The following is a 6000-nucleotide window of genomic DNA, read 5'->3' as shown; positions in this document are numbered from 1 at the left end:
CTCCCCCTATGTCTTTATTCAAATGTGTTTGTAATATTTACATTTTGCGCCTTTCCCCACAAGTCTCTGACTTTACATATTCAGATAATCTGAAGGCTTTATGTCTCTTCCAGATCTCATTTTTTTGTTCTATTGTACCTGGCGGCGTGGTATTCTCAACTGCTTTGGGCTAACTTTGTTGGTCTGAAATTGAAGTTGTAGTATTTGGTGTTCCAGTACTTGGATGTCAACATCGGGTTTGCACTCCTTAGTGTTGTTTTTGCCTTTGTTGACAGTCTGTCTTCAATTGTCCGATACCTTGAGCTTACCCCTTTCCTTTCGGAGGGAATTCTCTTTCACAGAGTGGACGCCGTTTTTCTTTTTTGGTGGGGTCTTCTTAGAAATTGAATGTTTACCTGCCTTTAAGTTTGCATGTTTGTCATCCCTGAGCTTAACTTGTCCTTTGCCTTCTAATGCTACTCTCTGTTTCTGCACTTGTGCCTCCCTGAGTCATGTCTTAGTGAGTTGATGGTTGAATTTGCCATTCATGCAGTATACCTTTCACATTACAAATTTCTGCCCAATTTATGCATTAATAGGAGTGTGGCCAGAGTGTCCAATAAATTGCTTGAGTTTAGGCCATGAATCAGAAATGAATAGAGGCACAGTGTGACATAAATCCAATTACTCACACTTTATAACTGTTTACTTTCCGGGCAAGCAAGGTTGAATAGCAGTTATTAATAATTATCATGTTCTTCAAAGGGTACTTTTGATGTTAATTATAAAGATTTAACTTTCCGTGGTGAATTTAATGGGAATTTAATGTGCAAATACAACACTCACATGCTGGATCATTTAGAAAGTTAGAGATAATCCATCTTATAAGTGAAAGCTTATTTCTTCTCTTAAGAATATTTTCCCTTTCCACTAACTCTCAGGGAAGTTGGCACTGAAGTCAGCAGATATTTCCAAATGATTTTCATGTGTGGACCTCCTGCAATTATTGATGCACTCCAGGGATATTTGGAAATATTCAAACTCTATGAGGGCCACGTGTCCTAAATGACACACAATAGTTAATTATTGAAAAGCAGTGCTATCATTCAAGTTTGATATTTCAGTATCAAGCCAACAATTGTGAAAATTTGTATTATAGAATTCCAATGAGACCCCTGAGTATTCAGGGACCACATTCAGAAAACATATGATCAAATTCAGCAAAAAGCAAGAAAATAATGTAATTTCTACATAGCACTTCACACGTAAATGAATCTTCTCACAGCAAGCAGATAATAAAATTAATGAACCGTTAATTTGCAGGGGAAAGTTTATACATTCTCCCCATATCTTGTGGGTTTATTCCGGATGCTCCACTTTTCTCCCACATTTGATAGGTGTTCAGCTTAGGTTGATTGGCCACGCTAAGTTGCCCCTTAATGTCCCAAGATGTGTGGGTTAGGTAGGTTGGCATTGATAAGTACGCAAGGTTACAGGGATATGGTGAGGGAAAGAGTCTGGCTAAGGTAATTTGTTAGAGAGATTTGGTGCAGACTCAATGGGACGAATGGCCTCCTTCTGCACTGTAGGGATTCAATGATTCTGTGAATTATAGGCAGGAATCTTTTTGAAACTGTTCTTATTGCACCTCTGAAATCTCGTTGGGGCAATTCTCCCAAAAACGCTGAATTGGTGGGGAAACTGTTCTAGATCATGGCTGTTTTTTTAGTGCAGCTTCAGACCTGAATCTCTGCACTCTGTGCATTGCAGAGGTCATAATCGTGAATATTATTAAAAACCCAGAAGGGTGGGGCCTACTTGCACTGGAGTCTGACCGGTGCAGAGCTCTGCGCATGTGCAGTGATCACGGTCTGTCAGTCTCCTCGTTTGTGGCCAGCTTGATTGCTGGCTTGCCCAAGACCATCATAGTGTTGTCTCTTCAGTCCCTCCATGGTCTGATTTCAGCCCCCACAACAATTCCCGGGCCTGCCCTGACTCCCCCCATCCCGGACCACACTGATGTCCAGCCCACCTCCCAAAGCTTTAGCAATCCCCCCACCCCCTCACTCCAGCAGACCTCCCTCTCTCGACTCCCATCCCCTGGGGTCAGAACCCCCTCCGGGAAACAGGCCCCCCCCCCGGCAGACCATCACTCTCCTCATCCCGCCCCAATTGCTGCCCTCCCTCAAGCCCAGACCAATCGTCATGCAGCGTGACAACGAGACCCCCCCCTCACCCTCATTAAATTGCCCCTAGGCCTGGCCCAAAATAGGCCCCACCCCCTTGGCACTGCCTGATAGGCAGTACGAAGATGCCCCCAGGCATGGGCATTGTCAGGGTGCACATGCCCATGGGGCATCACCCCTCAACCGCCCAGCCCCAGATTGCCTCCCTCCTTCATTCTGGTGGGATCCCCTGCTCGTTCCCCGAATGTGGGGAGCAAATCTAAACCCCGCCGGAGTGAAGTACTCCTGGGGTAGGAGATTCACTTGCGCCCACCAAGTTTCCAATAATCACATGTAAAATATATTTTAAAAAGATTCAAAGCACATACCTCTCTTCCCGCTTGTTTCTAGCAGCGTCTGAACTCTGAGTTTCTTTGGCTCTGGGAGGTGCACATGCGTTCCTGGCCCACGTGCAAATCCTGGAAAAAGGCTGATGACGGCACTCTCCCAACCGGATCCATCGGAAAAGTTACAGCTCGTGATGGGAGAACTGGGCCCCAGATTTCTACTGAACTTTGGACAAACTAATAAAAGCCAAATCTTAGCACTTCAAAGAAAACTGTTTGACTTTTTAAAAATGTAATATTGGTTCCAGGAAGAATGTCAGTGCCACTTGTACTTTCTCTTAAGCAGATCCATGGGCCATTTATCATCCACCACAATAGGGAAACAATGCTAGTTAATCATTCCATCCAAAGGTCAGCACGTCCAACAATTGAACATTCGCAATACTACACTGCATAAGAATAAACCTGAATGGTCAAAAGCCATCAGCTGAGTGTGATTTTAATATCTTGTGACTACAAGGCAAATGTTTCAGCAGTTGAGCCAAGCTGGTGAGGTAATGAGATTCTGAATGAACTATAGATGATGACTAGCTATTCACATTTAATGAATGAAAAAGTGTTGTCAGCTGTTATTGAGAGAGATCGAGAGACAAAGAATTATGTTCACTTTGGGGTTATTGGGAGAATACTGAACCTATTGTTATGATCTGAGTTCAGTTCAGTAATGTTCAGAAAAAAGTTACGCCACAAGATATCGCATTTTAAACGAAAACCTTTGCTCTATAAAGAATTAAACAAAGCAAGTGCGACTAACTTAACACTGTAGGGTGAATTTTACCGTCCCGCCTGCCATGTGAATCGGAGTGGATCTGGAAGGGTCTGTTGACCTCTGGTGGGATATTCCAGTTTTGGGCAAGGAGGCCGGAAAATCCCGCCCTATATTTCACTTATCCTTTAAATGCAAAGGTTTCAACAGCACACACATTGTTTTACTTTTATTTCCATCCAAGAGTTTGTCTATGCTTTCTAGGATTTTAATTGCTTTGTCACTTCTCGTGGCACCAAGCCAAAGTATGCCACAGCTCCCAAGAGTTCACGTTGATTTTCCTCAGCATTCCCATTCTCAGAGGGAAGAGCTTCCTTGAGGTCCTTCCATTAGTATCTGGCAGGTGAACCCTCCAACGCTCCTTCAACATATCAACAAGTGGACACCACAACTCATGTATGGGCTTCACTCACTGCATTCTTGCTGAGTGACTCCAAATCAGAAACACCCCTGGTTTTCGATAACTCTTTGCCACATTAGAGATCCTCCTCAAAGAATCTCTCTCTATGCCTACAAGTTGCTTCCAGTCTGGCCACAATTAACAGCTTCTGTGAGAAATCACACAGATAAAACACAAAACAAAAAACAAACTTCCCTGCAATCTATCCCCATGTCAATATGACATGCCTGGGATGTCCCAGATGGAGATGTAACCTAAATAGCCCAAATCCTCTGCTCTTTGTATTATTGGGGACTATATGAACACTCAAGATGTGTTAAGGGACCATTTAGAAGTTCCAACACAATAGCTCTGTGGTAATTGCCTGGGAAGTTTTAATTTCTGATTATCAAATCCCCTGCTCCCTGGCACCTTCCAAAAAGTTCCAAAATTCTGGATTAAAGTCAGAGACTTCAGGTGGTTCTGATTTAATCAACTGAATAGTTACTCATACATGTAAGACGGAACGGTCCTAGTCTCACTCTGGGTAACTATATAATTGAACCTCTGACTCTCTCAACACCCCAACTCTCCCCTAACCCCCTGACTCCTCCTAACCCATGATTCTCCAAATTAAAGTGACCTGAGCTCACTAACTAAATCCCCCAACACCCAACTGCACCCTGACACCCAATCCCCTGATTCCCAGCTCATCCCATCCACTAGATCCCACTTCATTAACAGATTCCAGCTCACTTGACCTGATCTGCCCTCACCATCTGACAGCTCTCCGACTTCCCCTGATTCCCTCCCTGCTTCTGACTACCTCTTGACTTCCCAAAACTCCTTTTCCCCCAGCTTGACCTGTTCTGATATGGAACAAAGAACAACACAGCACGGGAAACAGGCCCTTCAGCCCAATAAGCCCGCACCACCATTTTAACATTATGAGTGCCCTCCTCTACCCATGACCTTTGTCTACACCTATTGGGGAAGATTGTGGGAAGACTAATTTAGGGACAATTTGTTACACCAATCAGCCTAAGAGCACGTTTTCTGGAATGTGGGATGAAAGCGGAGCACCCGGAGAAAACCCACGCAATCATGGGGAGAATGTGCAAACTCCCGCAGACACCGGCCCAATTCCATGTATCTGCACAGCAAACAGTGATAGTCACTGAGCTGTCATGTTGCCCATCAGATGGTCCAGCTTAAGCATACACTAACGACGTGAAGCACTAGGCAATTCTCGAAGCAACATCCATGAGCACCCATCGCACGACCCACCACGTGTATGCCCCTTGTTGGTGTCCTTGTACCCCCAGATCCCTCTGCATTTCTATACTCTTAATAGGCCTACCATTTATCATGTAACTCCCCTCTACATTCTTTCTTCCAAAATGCATCACCTCGCATTTATCTGGATTAAATTCCACCTGCCATTTCTCTGCCCAATATACCAGCCTATCTATATCCTGCTTTGTTGCCTGACACTGTTCCTTACTAACAGCAAGTCCAGCCATCTTTGTATCATCTGCAAACTTTCTGATCACACCACTTACTCCCTCTTCCAAATCATTTATGTATATTACAAATAACAAAGGGCCCTGTACTAAGCCCTGCAGCACACCACTAGTAACAGAAGAAAAGGACCCTTCCACTACTACTCTCTGTCTCCTGTTACCAAGCCAGTTCTTAATCCATCAAGACACCTGTCCTTGTATCCCATGAGGCTTAACCATTTCCACCAACCTACCAACATATCAGCACCAAACTCCTCCCTGACTTCCCCCTGGCCTGACCTGACCCAGTCTCACCATCCCACTCAGTTGCCACCCTACCCTCTCATCTATCCTACTTCCTTACACATCCTAGTCCCTTATCAATTTAGTTTACCTACCCCACCCCAATACCCACTTAACCCTTCCTACATAGCTTTTCAAAAAAGGCTTTGGAACATTTCCACTCTTTAATAACCTGAACGCAGCAGTTTGAATTGTAAAAAAGGGGTGTAGCTTCTACATGGATTCCCTTTGCTGATGTCTCCATGGTGTCCTGTGATGAGTCTGTTTGGGAGGATCCTCCATTTGAAGATGGCCCAGAAAAATAAGGAGCAGGTAAGTGAGAATTGTTTTTGTCTAATCAGTATCACCTTGATTGAAAGGTTTGATGCATTTGCTCCCATTCCCAAATTTCGCCTTTGTTCTGGAAAACATTATGAATAATTTAAATCCATCATTAGGCACCCCATCTCCACCAAGAATCTCTACCATTTCGCTTCCACCACTCCCCCCATGACCTTAT

Source organism: Carcharhinus amblyrhynchos, chromosome 11 (assembly GCF_965287045.1).
Source record: "Carcharhinus amblyrhynchos chromosome 11, sCarAmb.v2.hapA, whole genome shotgun sequence".
In the NCBI taxonomy this organism is placed as follows: Eukaryota; Metazoa; Chordata; class Chondrichthyes; order Carcharhiniformes; family Carcharhinidae; genus Carcharhinus; species Carcharhinus amblyrhynchos.
Note: the sequence above shows the minus strand (reverse complement) of the source record.